At 45.2% G+C, this 18,116-nt stretch overlaps 1 long non-coding RNA gene and 1 pseudogene across 1 annotated transcript; one reads left to right on the forward strand and one right to left on the reverse strand.

Annotated features, from left to right (window-relative positions):
- Positions 1-810: 810 nt before the first annotated feature.
- Positions 811-6,100, reverse strand: LOC120688689 (annotated as a pseudogene).
- A 5,903-nt stretch (positions 6,101-12,003) lies between these two features.
- Positions 12,004-13,702, forward strand: LOC120693280. Its single transcript, XR_005682952.1, has 2 exons — positions 12,004-13,255; positions 13,346-13,702. It is a non-coding gene; the product is annotated as an uncharacterized LOC120693280 (long non-coding RNA).
- Positions 13,703-18,116: the final 4,414 nt, after the last annotated feature.

An 18,116-nucleotide genomic window follows, 5' to 3' on the forward strand; every position in this document is an offset into this window, starting at 1 on the left:
TATTTGCTGTCCTTACCAATGTCATCTCTTTATTTGCACCGTTAGGATAGAGCTAAAAGATTTGCCTCGTAACTAGTTCAGTATCCTACATATTTGCCACTTTTGGCCCCGTGACAGGCCAACTCAGCCCTGCTGTCTCCTCCTCCTTCATCTCGCCACCAATTTGAAATCCAAAAAAATGAAACAATTTACAAAAGTTTTTTTCTAAATAATAAATAATGTATTTTAGAACCATATGGACCTGATGAGAATGTAGGACAAGTTTAGGCCCTGTTTAGTTCTCAAAAAATTTTGTACAGTACCCGTCACATCGAATCTTCGGACACATGCATGGAACATTAAATGCAGTTGGAAAAAAAATAACTAATTTCACAATCTAACTGGTTAGCACAAGCTGAATCTTTTAAGTACCAAAATCCAAACTTTTTCACCAACTAAACACACCCTTAAGGATTGGGGGAAAATGAGTTTATTTATCATTATCTATATTTTGAGAGTATAAGAACTAACACGAGACAAGTTAAAGTTAAAAGATCGGGATAAGAGCATAGGACAAGTTCAAAGACTACATGTGTATTTTAAGAGTACCTAGAAACTCAAGACAAAGTTTAAGAACCGCCGATGAAATTTACTCTTCACTATAAGTCTAGTTTGTAACAAGTTGTGCTTTGGGTAATCTTGGTCTTTCTTGTTAGGGTAAACGAAAAATCCTTTAGTGGATGATCTTCCGGTTTGTAATGCGAACTTGTTTACCGGGACATCTGGGTTAATAGTTGATGAAATTTTGTGCTTCAAAAGAAAAAAAACTGCTCAAGCGGGCCGGAAGGTGTTTTCCATTATCCAGAAAAAGGCATAGCGAATTTCCTACATAGTGAGCTACATAATCTCTTAACAGATGATGAATATTTTCAACAGTTTCAAAACTATAGTATTGTCAAAACAGATATCAGACTCAATTATTGCTGGTTTTGGCATCTAATTTCTTCTCAGTTTCACTGATGACCTCCAGTTGTTCCAACAAAGCCGTGAACTTCCTTGTGTCTTTTTCATGAACACTTCGATGAGCCTTATGTAGATAACCAGCAGCATGCATTTTCTGAGTCAGAGCATATTAGTATACAAGAAAATCATACTACTCACACTTCAACAACAAAGACAGATTTTTACTATCCACAATGAAAGGATAAGATAAAAGATAAGATAAGCACACCCCTACTTTTGAATTTCATCTCTTCTTCCTTAGCCTTTGACGCTCAGCTTCTGCAGGTAGGAGCTCCTTTAAGCTGAAGGTATATGGACAAATCTTTATTAACGACAGCAGCTGTACAATCAGCTGGAGTTTTGCCATTCTCTTTCAGGATCTGAATAATTTCCAGTACCGGGTCAGTGATTTTGTTCAAAAGTCAACTTAATGGATTTTCATAACTTCGTAATTATAAAAATGTGAAAAGCTGAAGGGTATTATTTGGCAACCATGCTCCATTCGAGTTTAAGCGTAAAATTCAATCTACAATGGAGAAACTAATTGCAAACACTGGAAGGAAAAGTATGCATACAAAAATGTGAACAGAAGCATAATGCAGAACCTTAACAAGTGATACGGAAGAAAGAGAAACAATTATAGATTGATAGCGTAGAATAGTGGCGATGATCTCTTGGCTTCGGCAGAGTGCGAAAGCAGGTCGTCTGTTCAAAGCAAAAAAGGATAAGCTATATGGTTTTGCAAGACAACAGTGTTAACAAGATCAACAAAAAAAAGCAAATACTAAAAGTAAAATACTGTAGACAATTTCCACCTTTCATGCGTTTTTGTTGGTGGCTTCAGGGATTTTATTTTGTTCACCACATCTAAGACAATGTCCATTTCATTTTCAAGATTGTCATTAGTCCACCCCTGTCATAGCGAACAACATTTTCAAATTGGTAAAAAGATATTCAAATTTAAGTTCTTGCATATGTACTCCTCATTAGTTAAATATATATATCACCTCAACAAGCGAGGGGTATTCTGAAATCATAATCGAATCTTGCTTCCAAGAATCTTTGGGCCGTGGAAGACGCTGCCAAAGCTCTTCTGTAATGTAAGGCATGAAAGGGTGGAGCAGGCGCAGACCAGTATCCAGGCAAACCCATAGGGTATCTCTGGAGGCAGTTCTAGCAGATTCAAACTCTTGAGGGTCGTTGAAGAAGTAAGGTTTTATAGCTTCTATAAATACATCAAGCTGGTACTGCCACCAAAAGTATATAGCGGATGCTGCATCAGAAAACCTGTATGCTTCCATACAGGCTAATCTTGCCAGTAGCCTTGTTCAGTGTTGAGAGTATCCACTTGCAGATTGGCGGCATGAGAGAGACATCAACCATTGCAGGTGGAGTGTAATGATCACCAAACTTTCCCATTGCAAAACGGATGGCATTCCACAACTTATTGCACTATTTTCGGTATCCAACTACTCTATTGATATCAAAATGTATCCTGTTTGACTGAGAAAAGGATATTGTAAGAAAACAGGAAACACAAGTATAGTACATCAAAACAAATGAAAATGTCATGACACACCTGAGAAGCGTATGAAATCAGCTCAAAGCGAAGGGCGTCAGTACCATATTCAGCAATGCCACAAGGATAATCTTTCATCTTGCCCATTGCAATTTTTAATGCACAAGGATCAAGATTACCTGCTCTCAGGCGTTTTAGAAGGCCCTCATGTGTCATGCCATTTATTACATCCAGTGGATCAAGGACATTACGAAGTGATTTACACATTTTTCCGCCATGTGCGTCACAGACTAGGATGCAAATAAACCTAGGAAGGCACAGCAATCAGTCATAGCTTTTAATACTTATGTGTGTATGTATTAAGTGTCCTTGTTTGGTTCTTTTTTATTTGGGTGTGCTACCACCCTTGTACTTGATTCCCTTTCTAGTAGATTACAGATTTAAAATGTTCATGTTCTAAATATCCACATATCAATAATAGACAAGATTAAACTAGGTAGATTGCACTAATATGGTTGGTCTCTTCTTGATCAGATTATAGAATAAGAGCCAAATATATCCATCTTAAGGGGATATAGAAGGCAGTGATAGGCTTTGAATTCCTATGAACAAAATGTATATTTAGAATAGAGTCATAAAATTTAAGGGTGGTAAAGGGCCTAAAAATTTAACCTTGAAATTTTAGGGGTCAGGCTCAAAAAGGGCTGGGCTCATATTATATATATATATATGAGCAAAGAATGGTTACGGGCTGAGTTGGACTGTGAATGGGGCATTAGGACCATGATCCATTAACACCCCTAATACAATGGAGTTTCAATGGCATCAAATGGGGGATTTGTGCTATACCTTCTGAAACGGTACGTCACCACAAAGTTGCATTCCCATCATCACCATTTGTGCTATCCGAAAGAAGAGAACATCATGCCCAGTTTCTAGTACGGAAATAGGGTAAAAAGCACGGAGATCAGCCATATCATTTGGCCAACCAAGCACTGCGAAAGTGAAGATACTATATGAGAACCATGTGTCTAACACATCAGGATCTTGATGTAGTTCGAATTTTCTCCCTGGATACTTTTTCTGAGCCTCTAGGAATGCCATGCTTTCATTTCTCGTAACTATCCAGCGGTCATTCTCGGAACCTAGAATTTTCTCATGGTCATCTTCTAGTGTCACATACCATGCAGGCACACGGTGCCCCCAACAATGTTGCCTTGAAACACACCAATCATGTATATCATGCAAAAGAGGATTACCTATTCCATTCTTGTTCGTAATGCTGGGGAGTAATCTCAATCTTCTTAGACCTTAAAGAATCAAGGGCTGACTTGGCCATGGTGTTGCAATTAACAAACCTTTGGGGAGGTTTTATCATAGGCTCCACTACATCATTACTTCTTGAAGAAACACCCAAACTCATCTCGTTCTTTTTTGTGCCCTTGTATAAAGCCCTTAATAGCAAAAATCAAACATCCTTAGAACTCCGGAACAACTTGCAATGAAATTATGAGACAAAAGAAGGCGAAGACCTCTCCCCATCTACATGGGAAAAATAAAATAATCATGCAAAATATATGCAAGATCCCATCCAACTAAAACATGTTACATTAGAAATTTCATAATCGTGGATACCCAACTACGTCGCCTAGGTACCCCCAACACAGATACACAACTTTTCCAAAAACGTTGATATAGGAACACACATTTATGAACATATATCTCATAAAAGTACAAAGGACCCATCTTATAACATGACAGACTTAGCTTCCCTCTAAATATCCTTTTAAAACCTTTGGATCTAGATCCAACCATCACCTCCAGACTGGTAAACTGTCGGATCAAGGTAATTTCCCAGCCCATAATTTCCATGAAATCCAGTTCAAATATATTTGAATAATTTGCATAATCTAGGCCAACTTAGAACTAGAATTTCTGAAATAAGATTCAGAGAAAACATTGTTCGAAAAGATATATATGATTGACTGAGAACTTATACAATAATATACATATGATGGAATCTTCTATCGATACGGGATTTGAGGTGTCAAAAAAGTACCAAAAATGTTCTATCTAAAAATCACGAAAATGTCTGATTCTTCTTTGAAAAAATATCATACTATGGTGTTCGACAAATATCAGAGGGTATTGGTATCTGACACATGAAGGTTCATGAGCATCCTTGGCTCTGAGGCATTTGTATATACAGATACACAATCCTAAAGGCATGACATGATGTAGGTTATAGTTTTAATATAGCCCTACCAAAGTTTTGCATCCCATGCTATGTGTCTAATGCAAATATTCATATAATACCTTCAATGCGAGTACCTATCTTCTGCCTTTTAAAATCATGATTAAACAAATCTAGTAATACCTTTGCCTTCAGTGCCTCAATAATGTGAACTCGAGCCGTGAATCTTGGCATTCCTTCAAATCTTGTGCCTCCATTGCTGTTTATTTTCCCATCATCGGTGAAGACATTGATGAACGGGAGGTTATGTCGTTTTCCAACCTCAAAATCATTTGGGTCATGAGCAGGTGTAATCTGCATAAAAGACCAGAAGACAACAAATCAACGATACAAGGTAAGTTGGGGATAGTATATGACTATATGACAGGTCCAACTATGTGAAACAAGAAAGAGATAAACAAATAGCACAAGGCTATCTCGAACCTTGAAAGCCCCAGAACCGAAAGTGGGATCCACTAATGCAGCATCACAGATTATTTTGAGTCTTCGGCCATTGAAGGGGTGCACTGCATACCTTCCATGTAGATGAATATACCTTTTATCCTCAGGATGAACAGCTATTGCTGTGTCACCAAGCATTGTTTCGATTCGAGTTGTTGCAACAATAACCTCACCTAGTCCTCCTTCAAGAGGATAGGCAAAAGATATCAACACACCAAACTGTACAGGGGCAGCATAACCGGGGATCTTTAACATTGTCTCTTCTTTAAGATCAATATATTCAACCTGACAATACAAAATTGTCAAAAAAACCATCTTAGTCATGTATGTGTTTAAATGTGTATCGTAGACAATAAAAAGTTCCACAAACCTCTGGGTCAGCAATTGAAGTTAGGAGTGTGCAATCCCAATTCACAAAGGCGATAATCTCTGCAAATGAATAATCCATAAAAACAGGAACATAAAAGATGTGTGGGTATCATAGCAACATCAATGTGGGAAACTTTTCCATGTTGACACTCAAAATAAGAGGGTGAGGTAACTTATCTTTTACCTCCACTTTCGCACACATTTGTGTCATATAGGTAAGATTTCTTTATGGAAGCAGAACTATTTGCTACCACTTCAATGATATATTAGTACACTTATCCTATCTGTTTGTATTCTTCATACTATTTACTTTTAGTTCCCACGTTTGTGCAACTGCTATCTTGTTTAGACTTTAGGTTAATAGCATTAAGTAGAATTTTGGTTTACCTACAATTCCGTGAGTATCTAAAGGATCCATGCGATTGCGTATTTCATAATGTGCGCGTAGGCAAAGCCAACACTTACCTATATATCAGACCTTCCTTATGTAGCCGTGCAAAAGCTTCATTTACAGCATTTGATCTTTGCTTATCCATTGTAAAAGCCTGATGCCAAATTGGCATTAATATACAAGTCAGAGTTCGAATTACAAAATTCAAGAGCAAGTCGTTACTTTTCCTATTGAAAAAAAAATAGAAATGTTACCTTGCGAGACCAATCAAGCGAGGCCCCAAGCTGGCGCAATTGATTCGATATGGCACCACTATGCTGCTCTTTCCATTTGAAAATCTTTCCAAAAGACAGTAGAGAATGGAATAAGGAAATGTCAAAAATATCTGGGCAACAAAAGCATCTTTCAAATCAAGAGGATATCTGGATCGCAGTTTTGGAGAGGTTTGCTTGTGACTAGACAGTGGTTCCAGTGGGGTAGAGTTATGCAAGTGAAAAGCGGCCAGCAAACTCGTTTTTGGTTAGATGTTTGGCTCGGTGATTGTCCCCTGAAGATAACTTTCTGTCACCTTTATAGCTTTTGTAGAGATCAAGAGATGAGTGTTTCCCAGGCCTTCAGAAACGGTGAGTGGTGTATCCCTTTTAGAAGATCGCTTACTCCTGCTGATCTGGAAGAGTGGAGGAGTCTCTCCATGTTGCTAACAAGTGTGTGCTTAGTGGATGGCCGCGATGAGATGATCTGGGTTTTAGAGAACAAAAGAACCTTTACAACTAAATCTCTTTAGCATGTGTTTGGATTGGAGACGGGTTGGGTCCAACCCAGATTTTAGGGTTGGGTTGAACCCAGTTGTTGTTTGGTTGGAGGGTTGGGTCGAACCCAGTTTTTTGTTTGGTTAGAGGGATTTGTAGAGATGGGATGGATGTCCATTTAACTCCGTTAGCAACAGTAAAATATGGACCCCACGTGTCATCCTCTATTGTTTTTTTCTTTTTTTTCCTCTGCACCTTATCTTCTTCCTCGAGCTCTCCCACCTCCGCTCCGCCCCGCCCCGCCCCGCCCTGCACGCGCCGGCGCTGCTCCGCCCTGCACGCGCCGGCCCTGCCCCGCTCCGCCCTGCACGCGCCGGCGTTGCTCCGCCGGCCACGCGCCGGCTCTCCGCCCTGCATGCGCCGGCTCTCCGCCCTGCACGCGCCGGCCACGAGCTCCGTCCGCCCCCGCGCGCCGCTCCGACCGCCGCGCGCCGGCGCGCCTCCCGCCCCCGCGCGCCGCTCCACCCGTCGCGTGCCGGCGCGCCTCCCGCCCCTGCGCGTCGCTCCGCCCTCCCCTGCGCGCCGCTCCGCCCGGAGCTCGACGAGCTCGGCCGGCGCCGCTCCTCCCTGCTCCGCGCGGAGCTCCGCCGGCGCTGCTCCTCCCTCCTCCGCTGGGAGCTCGACGAACTTGGCCGGCGCCGCCCCTCTTTCCTCGGCGCGGAGCCCGTCCTTGCCGGCCGTCGCAGGCCACGCACCCCACCCCACCTCGCTCCTCCGCCGAAGCCGGCCGCCGCCTGGGCGAGCCTCCGCCTCTCCTCGTCTCGTGCTTGCCCGTGCCGGTCCGCCCCAGAGCCGGCGAGCTTGCCCGCGCCTCCACCCGCCGCTGGCCGCCGCGTGCCGCTGCTCTGCCCAGGCAGGCCGCGCCGGCCCGCGCTTGCCCCGCTGCTCCCGGCGGCCGCCAGCTCGCACCCGAGAGACGGAGCGGGACGGCGTCCAAGTGGGTCGGAGTGGTCCGCTCGATTTGGACGGACCATTCCGACCCGGATCTACAGAGAATATACCCTTTTGGGTTCAACTCAACCCATCTCAAACCTTAGACCAAACGCGGGTTTAACTGGGTTGGACCCGTCCCAACCCACTTCAACCCTTGAACCAAACACACCCTTACAGATCGTTGACTTTCGGGGGTGTTAAAGACACTGTCATGTCGAACATCTGGAAATGCAAAATTCCCCTCAAAGTTCAGATCTTCCTTTGGATGGCCTTCCAAGACCGTATTCAGTCTGCTGTCCAACTGAAAAAAGAGGAAGTGGGGCGGGGATGCCGGTTGCAAACTATGTGGGGAGTTAGAAACAGTGGATCATCTTTTGTTTAGCTGCCCGATTGCGGTGTTTATCTGGGTCTTCCTTAAAGAGGCACTTGTTGGATACGATCTCCAGGCCCGATCCAAAGATCGGGCCAAATCCCCTTTGATCGCGCCCTGATGGGGGGCGCTCAGTCATTATGGCTGGTGGGCCCCCGTCGCCTGCGCTATATAGAATAGGAGGGGGGCCGGGGCACGGACGCCTAAGTTGACCGCTGCCAAACCCCTCTCCCACAAAACCCTACCGATCTAAGGGAGCGCAAGGCCGACGGGAAGCACCCCAGCGCCGCCACGACGTTCCCCACCGACGCCGCCGTTCCCGGCCAGTGCCGGTACCGGCCCGAAGGGTACCGGTACCCTCGCCGCCCATCGTCGCCGCCGGATCCACGTCTTGCCAACCCGGACTTCCTCGCCTCCATCCTCGACTCCATCGACGTCATGGCACCCGCGGGGTCGAGCTCCTCTGCGCCCCCTTCCACGGATGGTTTGCACCTTCATCTACATACCTTCCTCTCTCTCTCTGTTGTACTAGAACTAGGATGAACCCCATGTTTATCTACTAGAAGATATACCCGTACTCGATCTTGTATGCCTAGATATCGATCCAATGTAGAACCCTAGAATCTTTGTAATTAACATTGGTATCAGACGCCGATCTAGTGCATAGATCGGGTTTTGGGATAGAGTTTAGAAGGAGAAAGAATTGTTATCGATGCAAATCGAAGAAAGAACCTCGAATTGATCTCGGATTGATCGAGATCCCCAATCCAGAAACCCTAACCCTAAAGAAAAGAACCCCGGGAAAAGGGTGGAACTTACCTTTCCCGGTCAAGAACCACTGCGCGCGTCACTGCTCGTCGGCGCGCGCACAAGAACCCGGTCGCCGGACGCCGTCGTGCCGTCGTCTCGGGATCCGGCCCGGATCCAGAACATGGGCGCCATCCACGGCCATCTCGACGGCCGCGCGCTCGCTGGGCGAGCGTCGCGCGCCGGCGAGGGAGCCATGGCGGCGCCACCACCTTTCCCTGGCGCCGGCCGCCGTCGGCGTCGCCTCCACTCGCTGGGGCGTGTGAAACGGGGAGGGGGAGAAGAAATGGCCGGTTAGGGTTTGGGGCGACGCCTAGCCAGTTTTGCTCGACCGGGATTGGCGCCCGGCCGTCGGATTTGATCCGACGGTCTGGGGGCAGCTGCCGGCCAACCAGGCCAGAAGCAGCCCAAGAGGGCGCGTCGCGCGGGCCGTTTCGGCGGCCCGGCCATCGGCTATTGGGCCACGGGCCCAGGCGCGGGGGAGCGGCCGCGCGGAAACGGGCCGTGGGCCGTTTTTCCGTCTCGGGCCGCATAAACAGTTCCAGAATTCACTTTTTCTTTTATTTCAGAAGCATTTTGAATATGAATTTGAATGAATTTGCTTAGAATTTGATCTCTGTAAATAAATGCACCAACGTGTATTATTTTTAGAGCAGAAATTTACAAGAATTATGCTTCTGAATATTTAGAATTTTACATGTTTCCGCTGCAAAGAATTTATTTTGTCTCTATGTTAATTTGAACCAACGAGATAATTGATATAGAGGCTTATATAATTTATTTCTCAGAATTTTCAGTATATTATAATGTTGTAATTTTTGACCAAAGTTGATATTGCACTATTATAATTTTGTATACATTATATCTTTTTCTGCCCAACGGTGATTTAGATTTAATGTACAGATTATTGCATGTTTTAATTTTGACCAACGTTAAATTGATACATGCATTTATTGTTGTCCTCACAAATTTTGAATTCAAATTTCAGGCTCCAATGCTATGACTTATGTAAATGCCATTCCTGAACTGGATGGCAACAACTATGGGAAATGGTACCAGAAATTGGAGATAGCTCTAGCGATGGCCAATATAGATTTGGCCATCACAACGCCAGCTCCACAAGAACCAGAAAAGCCCGTAAGGGCACAGAATGAAGAAGCTGCTGCTTGGGCTATCCGAGAGAAGAATTATGACTCTGCTATGACCAGATATGATGCTGACAAGACACGTTGGAATGATTCCAACCGCAAGTGTCTTATGGTCATGAAGGGTTCCACTTCAGATGCCATCAAGATGGCGATCCCAGATATAGTTGGCCATGCAGCCCGTGACCCGGTGGCCCGCCCGGAAGCCCGTTTTTTTGGCCCGGCCCAAACCCGGCCCGGCCCGGTCCATTTCGTGCCAGGGCTGGCACGGCCCGTTTCTCGTGCCCGTGCTTGGGCCGGCACCCCCGCCCGTGGGCCGGCACGGCCCGGCACGGAGTTACCAGGCCGGCCCGGTAGTGGCCCGGTAACTCCAGCCGGCGTCCGGCCGGCCCAGCCCAGCTGGCCAGGGGAGGGGGCACCGGGGCAGGGAGTATATTACTCACCCGCCCGCGGCTCCCCCCGCCCGTAACCCTAGCCCCCATCCCCATTCCATTCCCTCGCGGCCTCGCCTCGCGCCCCCCGTCGCCTGGATCCCGCCGCCGCTCCGCTCCCCGCCCGTAACCCTAGCCCCCATTCCGGCCGGCGAGCGGCGACCCGCACGGCCGCACCCGCTTCCCCCGCCGGCTTCTCGTCTTCCCTTCCGTCTCCTGTGAGTAGATCTCTGGTTCCGTCGCTCCGGTGAGCAGATCTCGTGCTCCTACGCACCTAGCTGGCTCGCTCCAATACTGGCCGGAGTTCGCAGTAGTCTTTGCCGTCTAGCCGTCGTTGTCTCTCCTCTCTACGGCTCCGGGCTCCGGCTGCGTAGGTACTCCGTAACCCTAACCCTAACCCTCGTTTTCCATCTCCATTCTTTTCCCTACCCCTAACCCTCATCTTTCATCTCTGTCTTGTCTCTTGTGCAGGTCTCGTGCACTCGGGGCCGCCGGCCGTTGAGGAACGGAGCCGCCGAGGGTTGATGCGAAGTTGGGCTGCACCCTGAGGTCGTCGTGATGGACGACATGGAGGAGTACACCATCAACGATGACCTCAGGGCGTGTGGCCTGCCCGCGGACGACGACGACGACCTGACTGCCGGCGCTGAGGCATTGTTCGGTAGCAGTGTTGCTCCGATCAATGCCGATGCCCCTGATGCCGGCGCTGGTGCTGGAGGTGATGGCGTCGGCGCGTCGGCGACTCAGACGCCGTCCTCGACGCCTACTGCTTCTACTGCCAACAACATCGTGCTGAAGCGTGCCAGGTCTGGTGCCTGGAACGACTTCGAGCCGATCTTTGAGACCTTGCCCTCTGGCAAGCAGGTACGAATCGCTGCCAAGTGCCGCCACTGTAATCATGTTTTGTCTGCTCGATCTTCTTCTGGTACTGGACATCTGCTCCGTCACCAGACTGCAATGCGTCAAGAAAGCTAAGCATGCTGCTTTAGTGCAGTCCCGCATCCAATTCAATGGTGATGGTTCAGTCACTGGTTGGCAATACAAACCTGATGTTGCTCGGAGAGAGCTATGCCGGTTGATTTCTAGACTTGATTTGCCTCTTGGTTTTGGTTATGAAGAAGCATTTGAGGAGTACATTCGGCGTGCTCACAATCCTTGTTTTTCTAGAGTCTCTAGACAGACCACTACTAGAGATTTGGAAAAATACTTTCTTGAGCGTCGTACTTCTCTAATTGATAGCTTGCGTTCTGTTACATCTGTTTGCCTCACTTCTGACATTTGGTCGGGCAATGCTAAGGAAGACTATCTTAGTGTGGTTGCTCATTTTGTTTCTGCTGATTGGGAGTTAGAGAAGAGAGTCATTGGGCTTAGGCTCATTGATTGCTCACATAATGGTGTTAACATTGCTGAACGTGTTGAATCTGTTGTTCATGAGTTTGGTTTGACAGATAAAATATTTGCTGTGACCCTTGATAATGCTTCTTCTAATTCCAGAGCTATGTCAAAGCTCATTCCTAAGTTTGTTGGTTATCTTGGTCCTGATCCTGACACCACTTGACAATGTTAACAGAGAAAATGACAATGCATTGCGTGGACTCTTGCACCAGCGATGCGCATGTCACATTATAAATCTCATTGTCAAATCTGGTTTGAAAAGGATCAAGTCTTATCTTGAGGCTTTTAGAACTGCAATCTCTTATTTGAACTCTTCTAACCAACGCATTGGTGAATTTCATAACTATTGCATTGTTAAGGGGGTTAAACCTCGCAAGTTTGGTTTGGATATGGATGTGAGATGGAACTCTACCTATCTCATGCTTAAGCATCTCATACCATACAAGGGCACTTTCTCGACCTTTATTGCTGCTAATTATGGTTTGGTTAATGGTGAGCCACTACTCAGTGAAGGTCATTGGGCTGTTGCTGAGAAAATCATGGAGTTTCTTGGAATTTTTTATGAATCAACTGTTGCTTTGTCTGGTGTTTATTATCCAACTAGTCCTCTGATGCTGCATCATATCCTTGAAATTGCTTGTCATTTGCATGCCAGAGAGACTGATCCTTTGCTCATGAGCATTTTGACTCCTATGAAACTGAAGTTCCTCAAGTATTGGCAAAACATCCCTCTTTTGTATTCCTTTGCTTTTGTTTTGGATCCAAGGGCCAAGATGAGAGGATTTCATAATGTTCTCCAGCTTCTTTCTCAGTCTGTTGGTGTTGATTATTCTAATTACTTCACTGAGGTAAGAGCTGAACTGTACAAACTGTATAACAAGTATGAAAACAAGTATGGTGCAGTTAGGTTGCAGAGGCCCTCCAACATATCAGGATCATCTGGTAAGAAAAAAATGCTTGGGGTAAGATATATGGAGCTGCTGCTGGTACAAGTCCCTCTTCTCCTGCTCTTGCATCTACAACTTCTGCTGCTGTATCTGTACCTCTTGTTTCAGAGTTGGCTTCCTACTTGGACAGCGACACTGTCACATGCTTTGATGATGATTTTGACATATTAATTTGGTGGCATGAGCACAAACTGACATATCCCATTCTGTCCATACTAGCAAAAGATGTTATGTCTGTTCCAGTTTCTACTGTATCTTCGGAATCTTGCTTTAGTCTCACTGGCAGGGTGATCGAGGAGCGTCGACGACGCTTGGCACCTCATAATGTGGAGTACTTGACCTGCGTCAAGGACTGGGAAGCTGCTGATGCAAGGACGCAGCATGATGTCGAGAAGTTGACGCAAGATTTGGAGTTAAAGTTTGGCATCAAGGACAATGCTGAAGGGCAGGCTACTGGAAATGAGTAAGTGCTTCACAAATCACAAGTAATCATTGATTATGTACAGTTTCATAAATCAACTTCATTGATTCTTCTCTTGTCTGCCTTTGCTAGGTCTGTCCCTGCCAATGGCTAGTCATGAGAAGGCAACTGGGAAGGCTGGGCCTAGGCAAGAGGCCAGCAGCATCACCAACACCAAGTCAGCAGTGCTAATGATTCACTGTTTTGCAATTTGATCTTCTGTTTGTAATGTGCTAATGAGTCTGCTGAACTTGAACAATGTGATATAATTTTGAACAATTATAGAGTTGGGCTGTACTCTTTTTCCCTTCCTAGGGTTTCTCACAAGGGTGAGTTTTACCTAGGAAGGTTTTTAATGAGGCAGCAACACTTGATCACATAGATCAAGTGTTAAAACAGCTCTATAATTGTGTTATCACTTACCAGTTAAGTGATATTTTGCTATATGTCTCTGTGTATGTCTAGCTGTGATCTGTGATTTATTTTGAATTAGATTGCTTTAGATTGCTTGTTAAATTTGGAGTAGGGTGAGATGTATTTTGAATTATGGGCTTCGGGCGGCCCGGTCAACACTATAGTGCCGGGTTCCAGCGGGCTGGCCCGGCACGAAACAGGCCCGCGGGCCCGTGCTTGGGGCGCTGGTAGAGCCCGTGGGCTGGCACGGCACGGCCCGACTTGAGATTGGGCCGGGCCAGGCACGGCACGGCTAAGAGCGGGCCAGGCCGGGCTCGTGCTAGGGCCGGGCCGGGCGGCCCGAATGGCCATCTATAATCCCAGATTGTGACACCGCTTCAGAATATTTAGCAAAGGTGAAGAGTCAGTTTACTGGTTCTTCCAAGGCTTATGCTGCCATTTTTGCTGAGCAGCTTATCACCAAGAAATACACTGGCGGTGGCATCAGAGAACATATCTTAGAAATGAGCCACATGGCCAACAAGCTTAAGACAATGGACATGCCTTTGCCAGAAAAGTTCATTGTTCAGCTGGTCTTCAAGTCCCTACCAAAGGCGTTTGAGGCATTTCATGTCAACTATAACGCTTTTCCAGAAGATTGGGGTATTGACAAGCTGATTGGCATGTGTGTTCAAGAAGAAGATCGCCTTAAGAACTCCAATGGTGGTGAGCTTGTTTTTCAAGTTCAATACAAGAAAAAGAATTTTCAGAATAAGAACTTCCAGCATAACAAGAGACCTTTCCCACCAGGCAAGAATCAGCATGAGAGTGGTCCTTCCAGACCACCTCTACAGAAAGACTGGGAAAATTTTCCAGTTGAACAAGACCAGTGCCTGAAGTGCAAAAAGAGAGGGCACTACAAGAGGGACTGCCCAGAATTCCTGAAAGAGTTGTTAAGAAAGGGTGATGACACCATTACTTTTGTAGATGAATCCCTGTATTTAAGTTATGACAAATCCACTTGGTGGATTGATTCTGGTGCAACTACTCATATTGCTAATTCTTTACAGGGATCAAGTATGAGGAGGACCCTGCCAAGAGGCGCAAGAAGAATTAAAGTTGCAAACGGTGTAGAAGCTCAAGTCGAAGCCATTGCAGAATTTCATTTAGAATTACATAGTGGCTTTGTACTTTGTTTGAGAGATGTTCTTTATGTACCGTCTTTGCAACAAAACTTAATAAGTGTGTCTAAATTAGATGATGACGCTATTGCTTGTCATTTTGGTGATGGCAAGTGTAAGATACAAGTTAATTCAGAAAGTGTTGGTCTTGCCTTCTGACAAGACAAATTATATTTGCTTTCATTATCTGAGAATGTGAATGCAGTATGTTCTGAGAATAAAAATGCCTCCTCGTATGAGAATGTTACTAAGAAACGCAAACGAATTGATGCAATTTCGTCGAAATTATGGCACTGTCGTTTAGGCCATATTTCGAGGGGGAGAATAGAGCGCTTAGTGACAGCATCAATTCTTCCACCGTTAGAATTTTTAGATTTAGAACAATGTATTGATTGCATTAAAGGAAAATTCGTTAAGAACATAAAGAAAGGTGTCAAACGAAGTGCGGGAATTCTAGAAATAATTCACACAGATATATGTGGACCATTCCCTGTCACTACTGTAGATGGTTATGTTTCTTTCATAACATTTACATGACGATTACTCGCGTTATGGCTACATTTATCCAATTAAAGAACGATCAGAATCATTGGATAAATTCAAGATATTCAAAGCAGAAGTAGAAAACCAACATGATTTAAAGATTAAGATAGTCAGATCTGACCGTGGGGGAGAGTACTACGGTCGACACCCCCCCTATGGCCAAGTTCCAGGACCTTTTGCAAGGTTCCTTATGGAAAATGGCATAGTTGCCCAGTATTCTACACCGGGCGAGCCTCAGCAGAACGGAGTAGCAGAAAGAAGAAACCGTACCCTGATGGATATGGTCAGAAGTATGATGAGCTACTCCACGTTACCGATTAATTTGTGGATGGAGGCGTTAAAAACCGCCATTTACATTCTTAATCGGGTGCCAAGTAAATCGGTGCCGAAAACACCGTATGAACTATGGACAGGAAGAGAACCCTCGCTTAATCATTTTCGCGTATGGGGCTGTCCAGCTGAGGCCAAAGTGTTTAATCCAAACATTAGGAAGCTAGATCCCAAGACAGTCAGTTGCCATTTTATTGGCTATCCAGAAAAGTCTAAGGGATATCGCTTTTATTGTCCCGACAGACACACGAAGTTTGTAGAAACAAGACACGCTGCCTTCTTAGAAGATCAGATGATCAGGGGGAGCATAGTAGCCAGAAAAATCGACCTTGAGGAGAAGCGGGTATACGTTCCCACTCCGATGATTCAAGAGCATTATTTCTCGTTACCTGTGGTTGTGGCACCGATAGAGCAGGAAACTGCAGTGCCAACACCTGCTGTCAGTCTACCTGACGTTGCAGTGCAAGAAACTACGGTGCCACCACCTGTTGTTGGTTCTCCTAGCTTGGCATTAAATGGAAATGAGGACCCTGTTCCTCAGGACCAAGTAGAACCCGTTGCCATGGATGAGGGGGAGCAACAACAGCCTCATGTGCAAGAAATACCAGTCGCAGTGGCCCCGAGAAGGTCACAAAGAACTAGAAAACCAGCTATTTCTAAAGACTATGAAGTCTATCATAGTGAAGAAATACAGAATGAGGGTGATCCCACCTCTTTTGAAGAAGCCATGAAAAGCGCCAATTCATCCAAATGGTTTGCAGCCATGGAAGATGAAATGAGATCCATGAATACCAATAAAGTTTGGGACTTAGAAGAAATTCCCAAAGGAGCCAAAACAGTAGGCTGCAAGTGGGTCTACAAAACGAAATGTGACTCCATAGGGAATATAGAAAGATATAAAGCGCGGCTCGTGGCAAAAGGCTTCACGCAAAGAGAAGGAATAGATTACAATGAGACATTCTCTCCGGTCTCATGTAAAGACTCTTTCAGAATAATAATGGCCTTAGTGGCACATTATGATTTAGAATTGCATCAGATGGATGTGAAGACGGCATTTCTAAATGGGGATTTGTATGAAGATGTCTACATGGCACAGCCCAAAGGTTTTGTCATGGAAGGCAAAGAAAATTTAGGATGCCGCTTGAGAAAATCGATTTATGGCTTGAAGCAAGCCTCGAGGCAGTGGTACTTGAAATTTGATGAAACAATTAGAAAGTTTGGATTTAAAGAAAATGAAGATGACAATTGTATTTATGCGAAGTTCAAGAACGGAAAATTTATTTTCCTCATCTTGTATGTGGATGACATTCTGCTAGCTAGCAGTGATGTTAATCTACTACTGGAGACAAAGAAATTCTTGTCCTCGAAATTTGATATGAAAGATCTTGGTGAAGCTTCGTTTGTCTTAGGAATTGAGATTCACCGAGATAGAAGAAGAGGGGTTTTAGGATTATCACAGAAAGCATACTTAGAAAAGATATTAAAGAAATACGGTATGCATGCGAGCAAGCCCACACCTGCTCCAATAGTCAAGGGCGACAGTTTCGGGAAACATCAGTGTCCCAAGAACCAGTACGAGCTCGAGCAAATGAAGGCAGTGCCTTATGCTTCAGCTGTCGGAAGCTTACAGTATGCACAAGTGTGCACACGCCCTGACTTAAGTTTCGTTACCGGGGTACTTGGCAGATACCAGAGTAATCCAGGCATAGAGCACTGGAAAATGGTAAAGAAAGCTTTGCGCTATGTGAGGGGCACAACTGGCCTCATGCTAACATATAGAAAATCAGAAACTTTAGAAATAGAAGGGTATTCAGATTCAGATTTTGCAGGAGATGCAGATGATAGAAAGTCCACATCTGGATACATCTTCACTCTTGCAAAAGGAGCAATATCGTGGAAAAGCTCCAAACAGACAGTTACAGCATCCTCCACGATGTATGCTGAATTTGTGGCATGTTATGAGGCCTCGGGGCAGGTCACATGGCTAAAGAAATTCGTACCCGGATTGAAAGTGGTCGACAGCATAGAAAAACCACTGAAATTATACTGCGACAACGAGCCAGCAGTATTCTATGCTCATAATAACAAGTCGAGTGGTGCTGCCAAACACATCGACATCAAGTTTTATGTTGTTAAGGAGCAAGTCCAGGATCAAACTATTTGTTTAGAACATATCAGAACGAACAAGATGTTAGCGGATCCGCTTACAAAAGGCCTACCACCCAATGTGTTCAGAGAACACTTAGCCGGCATGGGTTTAAGGGAAAGCCTATGATTCCTGGACAAAGAGGGCCCTAGAATAAGAATCTGTTTCAGACCGGAAAAGTGATTGTGGCTGTTAATCTGACAGTAATAATTGTCATGACGAGGCACGCCCTATACACTGATCTGCAATGGGATGGATAAACTCAGATAAA

Source organism: Panicum virgatum, chromosome 9N, assembly GCF_016808335.1.
Source record: "Panicum virgatum strain AP13 chromosome 9N, P.virgatum_v5, whole genome shotgun sequence".
NCBI classification, from domain to species: Eukaryota; Viridiplantae; Streptophyta; class Magnoliopsida; order Poales; family Poaceae; genus Panicum; species Panicum virgatum.